The following is a 19,670-nucleotide window of genomic DNA, read 5'->3' on the forward strand; positions in this document are numbered from 1 at the left end:
TGGTTCGCTGGTTATTTGGAGTTTGTCTGAGGTGACTGAATCTTGTCTTTTCTTTCACCTTATTTATCTGCTGTAGTTCCCCAGATGTCATCTCTTAGTGTAATTGGACGTCTATTAAAACCACTCGGCTTTGAAGGGCTGTGTGCATTTATGTGTTTGTGCGGGAGAGGGGAGCAGGGGGTGGGGTGTTCTGTTCCACCCTGTTTTCGCCTTCCCTCCCTCTCCCCCATTTCTCTTTCTCCTCCCCTTCCCAGACCACTAGCTGAGCGGAGCAGGTCAGAAAGAAGGAAAGAGAGCCGTTCATCTCTCCCTCTCCCAGGTTTTTGGGAGTGTCATCCATCTTTCTGATCTTACTTTCCTCTTGATTAGAGGCACTTTTTTTTAATTTACCAAACCGTCTGAAATACTAAACGCTGGCCAAACTTCACTCCAGGTTTGCCTGAAAAGAGCCGTCAAATCTGTTTAACAATTCATTGATGTATTTCTGACTGACTTGAAGCCAAATAATGACATCCGTGTCTTCTTTTAAATCGGCTGAAAAACTTGTGATAAACAGCTAATTTTCCCTTATTGCATCTTCTTTACTGGCACTTAAAAACTCTCCTCCCTCTATGACACGTGATTTCCTGACAGTGTCACAGACTTTCTTTTTCTGATTTAAAAATGCAAAAAATAGTTATGAAATGAGTCATCGTTCCTCAGCTGTTTTGACTAGCATTTAGCAATTTCTCAGCCTCAGTCACTTAAGCCCCTGAACCTTCTGAACACCTCTCTGTGTTTGGGTAATCGCTGTACCTGACGTGTGTTGCTGCATTTCACCTTTCAAGAATCTAGGTCTGCTGTCTGGCTTCAGCACTGTTTAATTTCCTATTCACATTGTCAGACAACAACCATATCGCCTCCTCTTCTTCTCTTCTTCTTAGTTTATCTAGTATTATTGCTGTAACAGCTCACGCCTGTCAATGGTATGCTGCAGACATATTTGACTTTTAAACAATTCCATTTGGGGATGGATCAGTTGCACAGAAATAACCGTGTAAAGACAACCTGTACACTTTCAGTCAGCCAGTGTTTCCCTCTGCGGTGGTAACTCCAGCTGAGAATGGACAGATGTTGGGCGCTGCCAGCAATCTGTCGTTCATGTCAGCTTTACAGCCTTGTCTTTCCCGCTGAGGTCCCGACTTCACAGATGGTGAAGATTGATTTGATGAAGGCCAACCACTGTGCAGAATGTCATGATGAAATGACGATCAATCACTGCATAAGTTTAGTGTGTATTCTTAAGTGATAGGCAACAGAAAAAATCCTGCACGTGCCGATGTTGTTTCTACTTTTTTCTTTTATGGACTTTACAAAGTAAGAGCGCAACTAATTATTTTAATCCATGAGTTCGCGGGCTAATTGTTTTCTCAAATTAATAAATGATTTCATATATTAAATGGCAAAAAACGTTACTAATTGTTTTGAAGCTCAGTGCAGCTGCATGTGAACTCCAGACAATGTTGGGAAATTTCCTTAGGGACTAATAAAGTATTCTGATTCTGAAAATCAAATTGGGGTATTGTTCACAGTTGGTCGTCTGTCTGGACATACTTTGCTGAAGATGCTGGTTGGGTGAAATGTGCAGTAAGAAGCATTACATGCCCTCATGGTTGAAAACCTAGCAGACTACCCGCTGACCCCCTGACTGAATACAAAGTAATCAATAGCTGCAGCCCTAGTACACATCATTCTCTTGCAACTAGTTGTCAGATGGTCATCAACTGGTCTCTAGGCCTGTGTGACTGAGGCTTACGAGGGACCCTCCAGGGTCAGTTCTATCTAAAATAACAAAATCAACCAACTGTTAAACTCCTTACTTGGACTTTTTCCACATGTATGCTGTTGGCATCGTTCAGCACCGCGGACAGCACTTGACAGTGTGCTATTCCAATATGTTAATGCTTTAATTGAAGCATGTCACCTTTGAAATCACAACAGTTCTTGCCTCCGTTTAACTTTTTATTCTGTTCAGTAGAGATTGAGGTGACTCTCTTAGGAAGATGGAGAACAAAAAGATATCCCGCTGATGGAGAAAGCGGAAGAGTCCCAGAAATATGGTCTTAGTTGATGTGACGTAGCGTGCCAAGTTATATAACTTGTTCTTTCATTTAGGGTCTATAAGTCTCTAATGGTGATACAGTTATAAGTTATAAACAACACATATTTTAAAAAAAATTTAACTTGCACTAATAATGCTTAACTGCACGAAAATAGCAAAGTAATTAAGTGTAACTGAATCCTGTTAAATCAGTAATACAACTCTACTTTTATCTAGTTGTAAAAACAACACCATTAAAGTATTTTATGTCAGTAATAATCTTTTTACCTGGATGCCTTTTGTAAAGATACTGTGCACTTGTAATTGGCTTTAGGTGCAGCTATGAACGCAGAAGACCTTACTGTAAGCTAAGCATGCTTGATGTGAGCCAAACTACTGCAAAAATGAATTAATTTGGACTTCTGCAGCAAGTGTGGGAAAACTCTGAGGGAAAATAATGAGGGAAAAGAGAGAAAGATGCCAAGAGATGGAGCAAGAGAGGGAGAAAAGGACAGAAAACATCTGGTCAGTGGCTCTGTGGTTTGATGTTGGGGTCTAGATTGACAACACACAATGCGCACATTCCACACACACACACACACACACACACACACACACACACACACACACACACAGAGTATGTTTCTGAACCCTCTGTCACTGCACTGATGTTTTTTAAGCTGTATAATCATTGGTCTGTGGTAACGGTATGCACATTGCACTAATGAACTAATAATGAGTTACCGATCAGTTTCCGACTGATCTCTTCATTGCATTGCCCTGCAGTCTCGTTGTTTTGTGTAACCGTCCTAACAAGACTCAGATGTTGGAAGTCAGTTGTCCGTGAGGGAAAAAAAAAAAGCTTCATCACACCAGAAAACAATTTTCTGGATTGAGTGAAGCACCACATATTGGATTTTTTTTTCTAAACTATTTAGGAAAGCTGCAGGGGTTTCCCTCTCTGGAGCTGCTGTCATTCAAATGTTGTTTACTCTACTTCAAGCGACATGTGATCCCAAGATTGTTTTCATTCAGCGCAATGAATTTTATAGTAACGGCAAATATATATTTCCAAATACTGCGCAATACATAGCATGATCCCGCTGAAAAAATAACTATCTGTCGTCACCACAGTTGCAGTAAGTCTTGTATATTTTAGTCATGTTGTAAAAGCAGTGCTGTGCTAATGATGAAGTGTTTTAGATGTGGCCACGTTTCTCAAAAATCTTTTTCTTCTCTTGTAGGAAAGGAATTAGTTTCATTGTCTCGTGGTTTTGGCTAAAATTTGCGTTGCAATCTGAGGCCAAGCTTCAAAGTCCCAGAGAGCTGAAGAGCAGATCTGGGATCAGCACCCAAAGCTAATGGCTGTAATCGTATTTATTCCCAAAGAGCTGTGTGGATTTTAGAACAGCTAATTTGAATGGCTTTGCAGACTCTCGCCCACATGAGCTGACGCTGGTCATGCCTTGGATAAGTCCTGATTGCTCATGCCTAGGAGGAGAAAGCCATTACGGACCAGAAGTTTGGCGCGCTGATTCTAATTGTTTCATTGCGGTTGAGCTGGTGGCTTTGAACTCATTATGGTCTTCAAACTAACTCTGCAGAAATGACCCTGGCATTTAACTTTAATTACAAGAACATTAAAGCTGTTACAGATAAAAGGAGCTCCTGCGATAAGCTAACTTACAGATAAACTATGGTTGCGACCAAGCTGCGGAACAGATAATTCTCAGCGAATGCAAACCATCAGTGACAACTTTAATAATCCCAAGCACTTTGATTACAATCTGTTTCAAGCAATGGTTTGAATGGTTTAAGCAAATCGGAGTCCACTTTAAAGGTAGTTTTACTGCCCCTCCCACTGAGCGAATTATTTTTGCCATTTAGTTGCAATGAAATGCAAACAAACATGGATCAGCAGGTTAACTGCAGCAACGAGAAAAACATGAGTAAACACTTATTTGTCAGTCAGTTTGAGAAGGTATGCTAGACTCTTGAGCAAAGACACACGATGTTCAGATCGCATAAACAAAGAAGTTCTGAGACGGTGACCTGGAACAATAAGGGTGATTTATGGTTCACACACCACAGTATTTCCGATGGTCTCTTGATACTAAAAAAGCTAAAATAAAAAACAAAAAAAAGCACATACAGACAACACTGTCTTCAAGTAATAATTCCCTTCAGATAACGACACACTTTAAAGTTCTGATGATCTGGTTTCTGTCATTGACTGGAATGTTTTATTGTTTAGAAATTAAAACATACAACATCATATGAGCCACACATGAGGATTTTCTTGTGAAGGGAGAACCTTTGCCTTGGAGGCCTGATTCAGCTCACTATTGGATAACACTATTGGATTCTCTAAAGGATTCTTGAAAGAGATTCTACAGCCTATTTCACACTGGACTGAAAAGCTTTCGAACACCCATTAACATCTGGCTTTTGTCTTCTTTATGAACGAGAACAATTTGCAGTTAACAATCAGGTCAAATGGCTTTGCAGTATTTATTATCTTGCAAAAATAGAAACATATGATGATGCTGTCACCTCTACTGGTAACTTCAGCGACTCTGTGATTTCAGCCAAAAATGTCATAAAAAAGACAGAAAGGAGAAAACATACCCCAGAAACCTCGTGGTGGTGGGATGCACTACCATGAGGGTTAAGAATTTTTGAAAAAACTGACACTGATCAGACAAAAAGGGTAACAACACTAAGCTGTGAGGCTCTAACAGCAGAGCGAATGGTGGGACCCTGACACCTGCTCCAATCACATGGCAGCAGCTCAGTACATTTAGGCATGTACAGGTGGTAGAAAAGGACATGCTGAAATACAAACTGAGCATCAGAATTAGTGGCGTGCAGGTCGATACTAATACTGAAAAATCGATTCTTCCAATACCAGATAGTTATATTCTGCAATCGATTCTCATATTAAAATATCAATATTTTAGTAAATTGTGGTAAATTTGTAGGTTGTCTAACAGTAACACGGTGGACAGTAACATTCATATTGGGGTCGTCTAAATGGTGGTAGGAACTACTTCTTCTTCCGCCTGTCAAAGCCACATGCCAAATATGGCTTTAAAAATGCGTCATGGCTCACGTGTTCTCGGTCACACAGTTTACAATAATGGCTGATCACAAACGGAGCCAAGACGCGGTTTGTGACACGTGTCAAAACCACAAACCTCGTCAAACACAAACAAAAGTAAATCATAACACGGAATTTGATGATGAGATTATGATGAGGCAAACTGAAGGCGAGGAGAGCGAAGGTCAGGGACAGTGAAGGTCTTTAGTGGTGTAATTTTGAAAGGTGGCTTAGGCTTATGTTGATGTTTAAACAGCGGGTATTCCCTGCATCCTTAAAACTACAGAATGACATTTTTTTCAAAGTGACATTAATAAATATGGTTCCAAAATATGTAATGAAATAAATACATGCCACAAAAAATACCTGTGCGAGCTAGGTGTCATTAAAATATGCAGTAAAAACAGCTATTATTGGCTTTAAAAAATAAAAATACATATAAATATACACACAACTCAAAAACATTTCATACATATACAAATGTTTTCAGCCAGCTTAGATATTTTGTTAGCATTTCAGTCAAATTGTGTGGCAACTACTCAGTATTTTCCTTCTAAAAAACTAATCTGAAATGAGAGCCTTTATCGCCTTTTTTGACAAAAGAAATTGTTTTTGTAACCACCTATTCAATTTTACCATTTACTTTTGTTTTTAGGCTTCCAACTGGCTAACATTTCTGTCTGGCTCAGCAACTGTTTTCACATCACTTGACCTAATTTTCAGCATTTCCATGTGGACAGAAAGTGGAAAATCCCTGTTTTGCAAAATACCCATGCAGGTGTGGACATAAAACACCCACATTATAAAAGTGACAACGTCTTCAGGTGGCAGACTTATGATTCGTATAAACAACTGAGAAGTGATCTGACACAGGACTTCTGTTCTTCGTCCACAACTGTCCACTAATAGTAAAAAGGTGATATTTGATTTCTTAGGGGCAGAAAAGTATGACTCAATATGAAGTCAGCTAATTATAGAGCTAATTATATATTTGAAGGAAAGTGATGCCATATTTTAGTTTTCAGACACCAAACATCCCATCTGTGAAACAGACATAGCCCTCTGACATCTGCCTTACAGATAATATCCATACACCAGCAGCACTGATGCCATAATGAGCCCCACAGTCAAAAGAAGAGTACTGACAAATATTAACTTCACAGAGCACGGAGCAAGTGTGCGCAGCAGGTGTTGGGTGTTCCTCCTCAATCGGAAGTATCTGTTGCTTCATTTGTGTGCTGGCTCGCTAATGTCAGTATAAACTTCATTATTTAGCATTGTCATTAATGTTTAATGAGGTTAATGTTTAATGAGCATGAAGAATTGCTGTCAGTGGAAATGAGTCAGTCGAACTTTAGACAGATGAAACTGGTCCTGGTTTGTTATGATACAACCTCTACGAGTGAAGAAGCATTAACAGTTTAGGAAAAAGCGGACTCCGCTTTGGAACACTTTCAGGTTTTGAATGTGACGTCACAAAATCTCATCAGATACGTCTGCAGCCAGTTTCACACTTAATTTATCACGTATTGGTTAAATTATAAACTGTTATTCTGTATATCAGCTGGTGCCGGGTCTGGGATTAAGTTTACATTTTGAAATGTAAACCCAAAGTTTGAAATGCTGCCCAAAGCACTGCTGACAGCTTCTTCGTCTTGTGGGATGGCTTCCATATTTTAATAATGTTACCTACATGGAAGTAATTATTGTGTGGCCCACGCAGGAGACTGAAAGCAGTCTGAAAGCAGGAATGTTAAACACAACTGCCACTGGAATTGTAAATCTCATGATGCATTTGCTTTGGTAGCGATGCTCATTTCCATGGCTTGACCGGCTGTTCACTTACTGGCAGCCAACTCAGTCGATGAAATGCATTTTGTGATATGACGCCTCATTTATAATTGTTGCACACGCACGAAAACACGGCTTGAAAGAAGTGTGTGCCATTTCCGATGGAAAAGAGAAGAATTGTAAAAACATACTTGATGGGGCCATATGCCCACCTTTGTGGAAACTTTGATCGATGTATACAGACAACACAGATGCTGAGGCAGTGAACGCGAGGCTGATATTTTCCTTTTTTTAATTTCATTTCATTTCCAAGGGAGAATCCGTGAAGCTGGAACAGGGGAGCTTAATTTAAATATTTTAAAGAATGGCACTGAAAGATAAAAACTGACAAAGAAAACATCGGCATTCAAAAAAAAATGCTGATTTTTGTTAAAAAGCAATTAAAACGAACTGTTCTTTTACATTTACAGGTTTGTCTGTTTGATTTTTACACTCAAAGTTTCTTTTTACATTTTTGCTATTCAGTTTCAATTCTGTGGCACTCTTTTAGCATGTGTGAGAGGAGCAGAGTGTTGTACGTCTTGTATGCCATTTTCATATAATTTGCATCCTGCCTTTTACACTTAAGTTTTTGTCTTTCAATCCCATTTTTGTTTTGTTTTTTTGTTTTTGAAAGCATCCTATGGCACTGTTCTGGCTCCATAGAGCACCAGATGTTGGCACATCGTCTAATCCTGGAAATCCTGGAAAATGAATTCAATAGTTTATAGAAGAGAACTTTTCTAGGTGCCTCATAGAGACCGTGATTCATTTTACAGTTAACCAAGAACACTGAGCTTTATAACGCAGTATTTTAATGCAACAATAATCTTTTTGAAACCCAATCAATCAGCTGGTAGAAATGTAAATACAGAAGTAATATGGGAGAAAATGCAAAGATAATCAGCCTGCAGGGGATTTAAACTAAAAGTCCTCACTAGTTAGTTGGTCTTGGTCCATAGTGACATGGCAACACATTCAAAGTTGCTGCAGATTTTTCAGTTGCACATCCATGATCTGAATCTGCTGTTCCACCACAACCAAATGTGCTCTATTGGATTCAAATCTCTTGACTCTCGGGGTCATTTGAGTACAGTGAACTCATTGTCAAGTTCAAACATTACCCTGTTGGAAGCAGCCATCAGAAGATGGGTACACTGGGGTTATAATAGGACGGACATAGCTGTGGCATTTAAACAATGCTCAGTTGAACTAAGAGGCTTAAAGTATGCCAAGAATATATCCCCACACCATTACATTACCCCACAACATGCAGGGTGGATCCAAACTTTCTTGGTGTTCATGCCAAATTCCATCCCAACCATCTGAATGTCACAGCAGAAACTGAGACTCATCACACAAGGCAAGAACTGGTCTTTTTAAAATTTTCTGTTGTCTGATTTTGGTGAGCCCATGTGAATTTTAGCCTCTTTTTTCTGTTTTTAGCTGACATGACTGGCATGCAATACAGGTCTGCAGCTGTAGACCATCTGCTCCAAAGTCCAACGTGTAATGCATCCAGAGATGCTCTTCTGCATACCTTGGTTGTAAAGAGTTGCTGAGTTACTACTACTCAATGCAGTCTGGTTGTTTACTGCTGACCACTGGCATCTACAAAATACAATACAACATTTTAGACCATTCTCTGTAAACCCTAGAGATATTAACCTGTCAACCCTCAAACCTACCTGTCTACCACAACCCTGCCACATTCAAAGTTACTTCAGTCCCTTTTCTTCCCCACTCTGATGATGCACAGTTTGAACTTTAGCAAGTCAATTTGGGTTTTTTGTGGTAGAGGATTTTCAAGCAGTGCCTCTGATCTGATTAAAACAAATCTACCTGCCTCTCTTTTGGTCATTTTGGCAAGATTTGTCAAACATGCATCGTTTAACTTCATCTCTCCTGTTATGATGTTTGAGCTAAGTCCAGTGGCGGGTGATGGGTCTTCACTAAAATATTAATGCGGGGACAGGAAATGTTGGTTCTGGGTGAATAATGCAACAGGTGGATTAGTTCTGGTTTCAGAGAAAGCGAGTGGGGGGATAAATTAATAATTATAGATGCTTCCATCAAGGTTTTTAAAATTAAATGAATTCAATTCAATTCAATTCAATTATGATGGTAAAAAAGGTTTTTTACTCACCCCTTTAAGCATTTTAGTTGTAACTTTGAGGAAAGTAACTGGTTTTGTTGTTGTTATCCTGTTCCTCAATGTAAGCTATTCCTTTTAAACTTTAGGGATACGTTGTTTATTTGAAACAAGTTAACAGAGCACTTTTTATGTAACTGTAATGAAGTTTGACATTTAGCATAAACTAGCACATCTGTCACAGTCCAGACACGTATGTAGTTAAAGAGAAACGACAGGAAAGAGGCTTACAAGAGTGAGAAGGAGAGAAGGTTTAGGGACACTGGGAAGTGGAACGTGTAGTGGGGGGGGGAGAGGGAGGTAATTGTCTTTGATGACTGATGATTCTCATGGCTTTTTGTTTATTTCACCAGCCAGGAAGTTCAAAACAGAGGAGCCCTGTGGCCAATCAGTGGTTATCATTAAAAGGCGTGATGAGTGCCAGAACCAATCAAATGCCGGATGAAGGAGAAACAAGTACAAGATAAAATCCAGTGTATCATTATTCATTACTGCTTAAAAGCTTGGGCTCCTTAAAAAATGTCATTCTTTCCAAGGAAACATTTTTTTTGTACTGCAAAGGAAAGTAAAACCGAGACATTAGTAAGGTTTAAGACAATTATTTTTCCTTAGAATAATTATTTTATTTTTTAAGCTTATTCATCACGTCCCTGCAGACCACAAATGACAGTACTGATACTGTTCACATATGGACACGACAGTCATGAAAATTACACTACACTACATTAGGGCAATTATTGTGACAGGTGGAATGTAGGTTTCCACCTAGAAACAATTTCTAAGCAGCAGCAGTTGAAAGGTCCTTGGTTACCACTTAAACGTTTTGGAAGGGCAACCGTCTATAGGGAGGATTCTGGTGGTTCCATTTAAGAATAATGGATGCTAACGTGGTCCTGGGCACTGTTTGCCTAGACAAACCTTAGGCTACAGTCCCACACATCAACACGAATCTGAATCGTAATGAGGACACATATACAGGATTTCTTCTAGTATTTATGTAGCAAAACAAAGCAAAGATAAAAACCAGCTCAAAGAGACTTCACAGTGATCACCAAGGCGATTTTAAGGTAGAAATATTAACGTAAAAAGGAAAAGACTATCTCTCAAGTGCAGAGTGTGTCCTTGGGCAAGACACTTCACCCGTTGCCTACTGGTGGTGGTCAGAGGGCCAGGTGGCGCCAGTGTCCGGCAGCCTCGCCTCTGTCAGCGCGCCCCAGGGTGGCTGTGGCTACAATGTAGCTTACCATCACCAGTGTGTGAATGGGTGGATGACTGAATGTAGTGTAAAGCGCTTTGGGGTCCATATGGACTAAGTAAAGCGTTATACAAATACAGGCCATTTACCATTGATCGATGGTCTACTGACCTCACAGCCCATTGTTCGTCTGTGGTGCTAGTTTCATTCATTGTGCAAAGGTACTGTTTATAAGGTTGGGAAAACCTGCATCAACTGAGACTGAAGAAGTCACATGTATGAGTGACGAACCATCCAGATGAACAGAATCAACTTTTTGGGATTTCCGTATCTGGATGATTGAGCATGCATCAGACATACGTTATGTAACTTTTTCTTCCTTTTCTTTCTTTCTGATGATCAAATAGTTCCAAGTGAATATTGAGTAATATGTTTACTCGAAATGTCTGCCACTAAAACACACAGTCAAACACATCCAGTTCCACAAGCTTTTTTCCTTCTTGGCCACCACCAAAGTTCACACGAGAAATCCTCTGTAGGGGACATCTGAGTAACTCCCATGACATGCAGGACTGTATCAGGCAGGAGGTAAAATGGAGGCCAGGTGTGTGTGTGTGTGTGTGTGTGTGTGTGTGTGTGTGTGTGTGTGTGTGTGTGTGCATGAGCAAGCACTCAGGGTTTATTTGGCTAAAATGCTCCCAGACCTTTCAAACATGAACACTCCTGCTTTTGACAGAACAGCACAACACCTTTTCTTCATTTTAAGGAACACCCTCTGTGTTCTCTTGACCTTGTTGCTTCCGCAAATGCACCCACCTACAAGCTTGCACACTTACTGACACATAAACACACACACGGAAACGGTATTATATACACAAACTTTTGTATAAAGGTCAGATGAGGGTGAGTCATCAAGGGAAAAAGTTCATCATCTCTTTCCTAATGTTACACTGGATTTTTGTAACCTCCAACCACACAGTAACAAACACACACCAACACACTTGCCCATTACGTTGTTCATTTGGAAGAGGACACCTGTCTTGTTCCATGTACTAAGGTAGGGTTTCAGGTGTCGGTTTCAAGTGAGCCATCAGCACCTCCACCCACCTGCACACACTCAGTCAGCACACGACTAGCATACAACTTTATCTTTATCTTCTACATATATGAACGTATGGCAGGTGGAGACATCCCACCTCCCCCACAAAACATGCTAGTGAGGGGAGAAAGAGGGTGACACCAGTTGAAAGGATGAAATTATGTCTGGTCTCAGATGAGAGAACAAACTGAGGCAGACAAAGCGCTGTGATGTGGTGAAGCCATCCAGCCATCCCCGGGTACACAGGTAGACAAAAGAGAGTCAATTCAAAGCCCTGCAAACTGTATTCTGTCTAGACATGCGAAAAACCAAAGCAAAAAAGAAAAAAGTCCATACAGAGCAGAGGACATTCCTCTGTAGGTAAGACGAGAACAAAAAACTATAAAGCTCAAAATGTTTTAAAAGCACTTTGAGCACTTGAATTAACCTGTTAAGTATTTGTCTCTATAGTGGGCACTTTAAAGATCAAACATGTGGGATTGTTTTACAGTTTTTTCTATGATTTGAGGTATTTAAAAGTACAGCTCCTGTTTTTCTAAGACATCTTAAGGGTTTTTTTCTTTTCACTTAATTCGGCTAAGATATTGCATATGTGTAGGTCTTAAAAGTTCTTTCATAGGTCCTGAGAATATATTAAGGTCTAATTTATAATTGTTTGTGCCAGAGATAGTGATTGCCATCTGTCAAATTACAGTCACATATTGTTAGCTAGATTTACAAGTAAATCATGAACTGCTCTCTAGAATATGTTTTCAAGTATAATATAGCCATTTTCTTGCCTTTTTGTTATGTTAGTGTTGCTACTGTAAGCATTTTTTTCTTACATCCATCCATCCATTCGCTTCTGCTTATCCTTTTCAGGGTCACGGGGGGTGCTGGAGCCTATCCCAGTTGTCATAGGGCGAGAGGCGGGGTACACCCTGGACAGGTCACCAGTCAGGCTAACACACAGAGACATACAATCATTCGTACTCACACTCACTTCCGCATTCACACCTATGGGCAATTTAGAATAATCAATTAACCTATCCCCACAAACTGCATGTCTTTGGACAGTGGGAGGAAGCCAGAGTACCCAGAGGGAACCCACGCAAACATGGGGAGAATATGCAAACTCCACACAGAAAGACCCCGGCCTGATGGTTGAATTGAACTTTTTTTTGCTGTGCGGCAACAGTGCTAACCTGCGCCTTGATTTGTCACACCCTTTTGTAACCCCAACATATCTTATCACAGCAGTGCAAGAGTTTTGGGGTGTTGTCTGGGCTCAGTTTCTGATTGACTGAACCTGAAAAGGTTTGCATTTAAGCAAGCCTGAGGTTTGCCTTTAATGAGAACTACTACTTGCTTGACCTCATTACGCTCCCCTTGCTGTTGTTTTAGCTTAGGGTCGAGTGAAAAGGTCCAGAGTCCAATCAGCAACCCCCTGGCAACCAACAGTCACATTTCCCAGCCAGTTTGCAAGTGGTTGTTGGAGTTTGTGGGCATTTGTTAATCGGTCATAAAGAGGACGTTGCAGCAAAAAAACCCTTGCTTTGGCTACTAGCAGATGGCCATCATCGTCTGTATTTTGCATAGAAGATGCCACCTTGTCTGCAGACACTCACCAACTACTCACTGAGCTATAGTAAAATTATGAAACATGTGATGCAAACTAAGAAAAATTGGAAAATACACATTTTTCACTAGTGATCAGAGGTTGACAAGGGGTTGTCAAGTAATGTCTAGGTCTATGTAACTAAAATTGCTCAGTAATTTTTTAAAAAGCCTGAAGTCTTGGCATAACATAAATGGGGGGTTATCCGGGATCTTTTGGACTCTCTGGACTGTTTTTGATAGGGTAAACGATAGTTAACCTAAGATGTTCGCTATTATTGAGAAAACACTCTTAGCATTTACTTAGAAGTGATCACCTGGCCCGTGCTTCTCTGATACTCACTATTTTCTGCAAATTTTCCCAGCAAATTTCTGCTGAATATAGGCAGATGTTTCACAGGGCTGATTTCCAACCCTAGACACTATAAGTCTAGTTTAAAACATAATCTAATTAGCATCACTGCACTGAATTTAAATTCATGTCTTCTATTCTTGATATAACTTGACATTGTCAATGAACACCACAGTCTGCTTTGCACCAACATAATGCTAACAAATTTATCCTTCCAAGTTTTTTCATGCAATAATTTAAATGATAAAATACTTAAAGTTACTTAAAGAAATTACATAAAAAGCACGACTTCAGAAATCAAAGATCCAATAGTCTGTCTGATTAAAACTTAAATGAATTTATTACATATAAGCTTTCATTTTCAAGTATATTAAATGTCACCTAATGAAAAGTTTATCTTCCTCTCTTGTCTTGTCTTTGTTTAATCGTTCTCCATCACTATGTTGCACATTAATTTTTTTCCTCATCTCTCTGAAATCGGTGACTGTATGTTTAGCTAACTAGACACACTGATACAAACTATAGGATGAAGATGAAAGAGTTTTTGTTTGTTGCACTGTTTGAAAAGTTGTATTTGAAATTACCTACCACTTTAAAACGTGTTATTCCATTGATATTAACCCTTCTTTATTTACTTTATTTACTTTATTACTTTATTTACATCGCAACATGAACACTTTACAGAGATGAGAAGAAATAGCAGATGTTTAGAGGGCGCAAACAAGTCTGCGGAGTGTAATTATTTTCTTATCACTGAAAACTAATCTTCAACACCAGGCAACACTATTGCCTGGTGTTGGAAGCAACACCAGGCAATAGAGCACAAAAATTTAACTCATTCAGCAGTAATATGCATTAACCTGCCAATCAAATTTAATTCTCATTAAATAAAGATGCCAGAATGCTATTCTGGATCCAATCCAATTCCCTTTAATCTTGTTTGTTTGTTATTTGTCTTTGTTTTTTTAGTTTATGGTGTTTCATTGTTATTCTGTATGTTTCAAAGTTTGGCAATGTACTACATTTCTGGACTGCTGCCTGCTCACAAGTTTAGCCTTTAAAGCTGCCTTTGTGTTACAACCCGGCTTGTAAGTTTGAACAACGACTCACTCGAGAGTTTTTGGACACAAGTTTTAATTTTAAAAAAAGAAAAACACCAAAAAACCAAGACTAACAAAAGGAGTGTCCCTTGCACGCAAACCTCTGGTATGCTTTTATCCACACTTCATCAGGTGCAGAAAATAAGCAGTTAAGACCAGACAACACCCTAAAACACTAGCACTGCTACCCCAAGGCAACTAGGGCTTAGATGAATATGACAGCAGTCCGTTGTTGATCTAATAGGTAATTGTTAACATAGTACTCACACATGCAAACACTGGAAACCAGATCACAACAACATATAAACAAAAATAACTAAAATAACCATCACAGAACTACTAAATTAACAATTTTAATGATTCCAAGGAGTCTTTAATATTTTATCCCTTTCTTTGTGCTTACTGCAAACTAAATGCTTTTTTAATCATAAAGATATCACCATTTACACTGTTCAGAAATCAATTGAACAGTGTAATTGTAGCTATAATTGAAGCACTGCCAATAGCCACAGCTGCTACTAATAGGAAGTTGATCTAATAAACACACATTGTACAGTGAAGTTGCAGAGCCATTTCTTTCCATACCATGAATCAAATCACAAAGAGAAATTACAGAGATTAGGGTGTCCTAGTAATCCTGTGGATTTGGATAGTGCCTCCCCCTTTTTTTTTTCTTTTTTTTTTTGCTGCTTTCCTGAATGTTCTATACTGTCACTATCAAATACAGACTGAAAAAGCTCAACATGCTTCAAAAGGTAGAGAAACTCGATTCAGGGCTTCATACGTTGAGTGGTGGATACTGAAGATTCGCAGGAGTGTATTAATTCCAGTATTATGTTCTCACATTTTGAAGTTTTACAGCATGTTATAAACTTACAGAAGTTTGTAACACTAGTTACCGAACTGCTGTTGCGCTTGTGGCAGTGTGCAAAATGTCTACAACAAGCTCTACACTTTTCTCTCTTTTGTCGAGAAATGATGTTTTGACATTTATATGCACACATCATGCGGCATTCTCCTTCTAGTCCTAATTTGTTTGTGACGGTTGATTGATGATGTAAGTTGTCACTTTACAATAATAACAGACTTGCGAGCTTTTACAAGGCTAACACGAGCACCTTTGATCATGTTCTGTGAGCCACTTTGATTCCATGCTGGGCCTCACAACAACAAATGCATCTGCAGCATCAGAAGAAGCGCTGCTACCAGAGATAGCACACACTTCCAGACGCACGGGAACCTGCGGCTTTCAAAACCACAACAAACACTTGCTCCAGAACTAATCCCATGTCTGTATGCAGTGTTTTCTCCTGTTTACACTCAGTAATGATAGGGCCATTAGACATGAGACTTGGTCTCACATAAAAGGAGTCATCACGCTTCATCATCACAGTGGTCTGTTGCGTGTAATGAACACAGTGAGGCTGGGCTTCCCCTCCTCTGCTAACTTGAGTCATGGATTCCCTCCACTGTTGCTCCTCACGTATCCTGGTTGCAGGTGAATCCACATATGTAGATGCTTTAGTCCTCAGTGGACCACTGCAAAGAGGAAAATAATAAATTAAGTTTGCAAAACAGAAGAAACATGTTATGTAAACCATCAAGGATAGGCAGGCAGTCTATACAGACAGATAGATAAAACAACGTCAGTGCTGCCTTGTATTGATGATGATAGAGTTCATCTCCCAGAGCTACTCTATGTTGATTGGAGTGGGCAGGAAAAAGTGGAGTTTGGAAATCACAGGACTAAGCATTTGACTTGATTTCAACATCCAAAGAGATGTTTTACTAAGTAGAAAGTGGAATGTTACTGCGTTGTTTGCCAGAGTGGATTACATCAGTGCCCCACTCGTCATAGCAATGTAATTGCACTTCAATTTCCGTCTGTGTGCTGAAAAAGAAAAATAAGGAAACTCATCAGTCACAGAACACAACATATGCTTTGCAATCCATAGATGGTTGGCTAGGATTAGTTGCTCCTAACCCAGTCTGTCCCACAGGTAGGAAATGCCTGCTGGTTCGGGCATGACCACTTGTATGCTGCAGACCTCCATCTGCAGTACACAGACAGAAATTTAGAGGTATATCTTATAAAGTTTGACCAATATGCTCAGCCTTTTAGCACAGCGGGGACTCCTTTACACATTACTTTGCTACTGAGTGGGCATGCCCTTTTAGACTTAACAATACTCAAAGAGTAACATAACAGTACTATTCCCTCTTGTCAGGGGCCAAGAGGCCTGTACGTAGGAGTGGAGCCAAAAGCAGGCCCCATGGACAGTTAGATTGCAAATTTAAGAAAGCCGATTGAACACAGTGACATTAATTGTAGGCGTGGGAATGTAGCGAGAGTCTTTGGTGTGAAGGCAACTGAAACAGAGGGAGAGGGTGGTTAATTCCAGGTTGGTTTGAAGGATGAAGGCTTACTTGCAGGTGGAAGATGAAAAGCTCTGTGGACGGTGACTAAGTGAGCGTCCAGCTGAATGGTGAGGTGAGTGAGGTTCTCACCTTGTATTTCCAGAGTTCCAGAGGAGGAGTCAAGCAGGTGAGAGTGGTGAGTAGTTGAGTTTCTAATGAAGGAGCTTACAGGCATACACACAGACTTTAGCACGAGTGACCAGCATCTAGGGGATTGTACTGCAGGTATGTCCAATCTGAGTCTTGGAGAAAGGAAACTGGAGGCGCAAAGAGACATAAATAAGTAATTCAATTCAAATCAATTCAATTTTATTTATATAGCGCCAAATCACAACAATAGTTGCCTCAAGGCACTTTATATTGTAAGCTAGACCCTACAGTAATACATTCAGAGAAAAAAAACCAACAATCATAAGATCCCCTATGAGCAAACACTTTGGCGACAGTGGGAAGGAAACACTCCCTTTTAACAGGGAGAAACCTCCAGTGGAACCAGGCTCAGGGAGGGGCGGGGCCATCTGCTGCGACCGGTTGGGGTGAGAGAAGAAAGACAGGATGAAGTACATGCTGTGGAAGAGAGACAGAGGTTAATAACAGATATGATTCAATGCAGAGAGGTCTATTAACACATACTGAGTTATAGTTATAAAGGTGACTGGAAAGGAAATACTCAGTGCATCATGGGAATCCCTCAGCAGTCTACAGCTATTGCAGCATAACTAAGGGAGGATTCAGGGTCACCTGATCCAGCCCTAACTATATGCTTTAGCAAAAAGGCTAATCTTAAAAGTAGAGGGAGTGTCTGTCTCCCGAATCCAAACTGGAAGCTGGTTCCACAGAAGAGGGGCCTGAAAACTGAAGGCTCTCCCTCCCATTCTACTTTTAAATACTCTAGGAACAACAAGTAGGCCTGCAGAGCGAGAGCGAAGTGCTCTAATAGGGTGATATGGTACTACAAGGTCATTAAGATAAGATGGGGTCTGATTATTTAAGACCTTGTATGTGAGGAGCAGGATTTTGAATTCAATTCTGGATTTAACAGGAAGCCAATGAAGGGAAGCCAAAACAGGAGAAATATGCTCTCTTTCTAGTCCCTGTCAGCACTTTTGCTGCAGCATTTTGGATTAGCTGAAGGCTTTTCAGGGAGTTTTTAGGATATCCTGATAATAATGAATTATAGTAGTCCAGCCTGGAAGTAATAAATGCATGAACTAGTTTTTCAGCATCACTCTGAGACAGGATATGTCTAGTTTTAGAGATGTTGCGCAAATGGAAGAAAGCTGTTGTTTAATATGTACATTGAAGAGCATATCCTGGTCAAAACAACTCCAAGGTTCCTCACAGCGTTACTGGTAATGCCAAGGTAATGCCATCCAGAGTAAGAATCTGGTTAGATACCATATTTCCAAGATTTTCAGGGCTGAGTACAATAACCTCAGTTTTATCTGAACTAAGAAGCAGAAAGTTAGCGGCCATCCAGGTCTTTATGTCTTTAAGACATTCCTGCAGTTTAACTAATTGGTGTGTGTTATCTGGCTTCATGGATATAGAGTTGGGTGTCATCTGCATAGGTGTGGAAATGTATGCTATGTCTTCTGATGATGCTGCCTAAGGGAAGCATGTATAATGTAAACAGAATTGGTCCTAGCACTCAACCCTGTGGATGCAGGTCTAGACTGCTGGGAAAATTCTCTTAAGTGTTTCTTGTTCAGTCACCTTTTTCACTCGATGTGTGTTTATACACCTCTCTGCATTTAACTATTAGTTATTATTAATCTCTGGCTCTCTTCCACAGCATGTCTTTGTTCTGTCTTCCTCCCCTTACCAATATCCATTTTTGGCTGATGGCCTCACCTCCCTGAGCCTGGTTCTGCTGGAGGTTTCTTCCTGTTATTAGGGAGTTTTTCCTTCCCACTGTCACCAAAGTGCTTGGCCATAGGGGGTCATATGATTGCTGGGGTTTCTTTGTGTTATTGTAGGGTCCTACAGTGTAAAGCACCTTGAGGCAACAGTTGTTCTTGTATACTGCTATATAAATAAAATCTAACTGAATATAACTTGAAAAATATTGTTTTTTCTGAGAGAATTTAGCATTACCAAATTATCAATAGTAGATTCAGTGACAGAGACACCAAGTCCCCTCACTGACTGGATCAAGGCTTTTGGGTTTTTATCATTTTAATCACTGGTCTGTACAGTACTTTGCAAAGTGGTTTATAGAAATGTGCAAACAAACATAGATATCAGCTTTAAACACACTGGTTCAGATTTCCAAGATAACTTTTCACCCATGAAAATGATAGTAGGCAACACCTACCTCCAGACATATGTTTTGTTTTTTGTTTTATAATCATTCATGATCAACAGTGTCAAAGGCCTTTTTTAAGACAATAGCCCCGTTGCTTAGCCTATATTACTGTTGTTTTTAATCAACAAACTATTAGTGCATATGCTGCAGTTCTGTTGGGTCTAAACTCATATTGCTGTTAGTGTAGCACATTATTTGTGACAAATACATTATACAGTCTCCTGCAGAATATTTTTTAATTTTCTGAGAGAGTAATGAAATAGATCTCTAGCCTTATAAATTGGTACAATCTGTGTAGCTGTTTTCATTTTTTTTTAGCAAAAACACCACTATCTAAAAACGTGTTACAGATGTAAGTAGATTCAAACCAAGTCCAATTATTTCTTGGTCTTAAATAAGTTTACTCTATCAATGATTTTCTTTTCATCGGTATCCCTCAT

Source organism: Mchenga conophoros, linkage group LG7 (assembly GCF_057382185.1).
Source record: "Mchenga conophoros isolate Kocher_MC1m ecotype Shallow Benthic linkage group LG7, M_conophoros_male_GT1.1, whole genome shotgun sequence".
Classification (NCBI taxonomy): Eukaryota; Metazoa; Chordata; class Actinopteri; order Cichliformes; family Cichlidae; genus Mchenga; species Mchenga conophoros.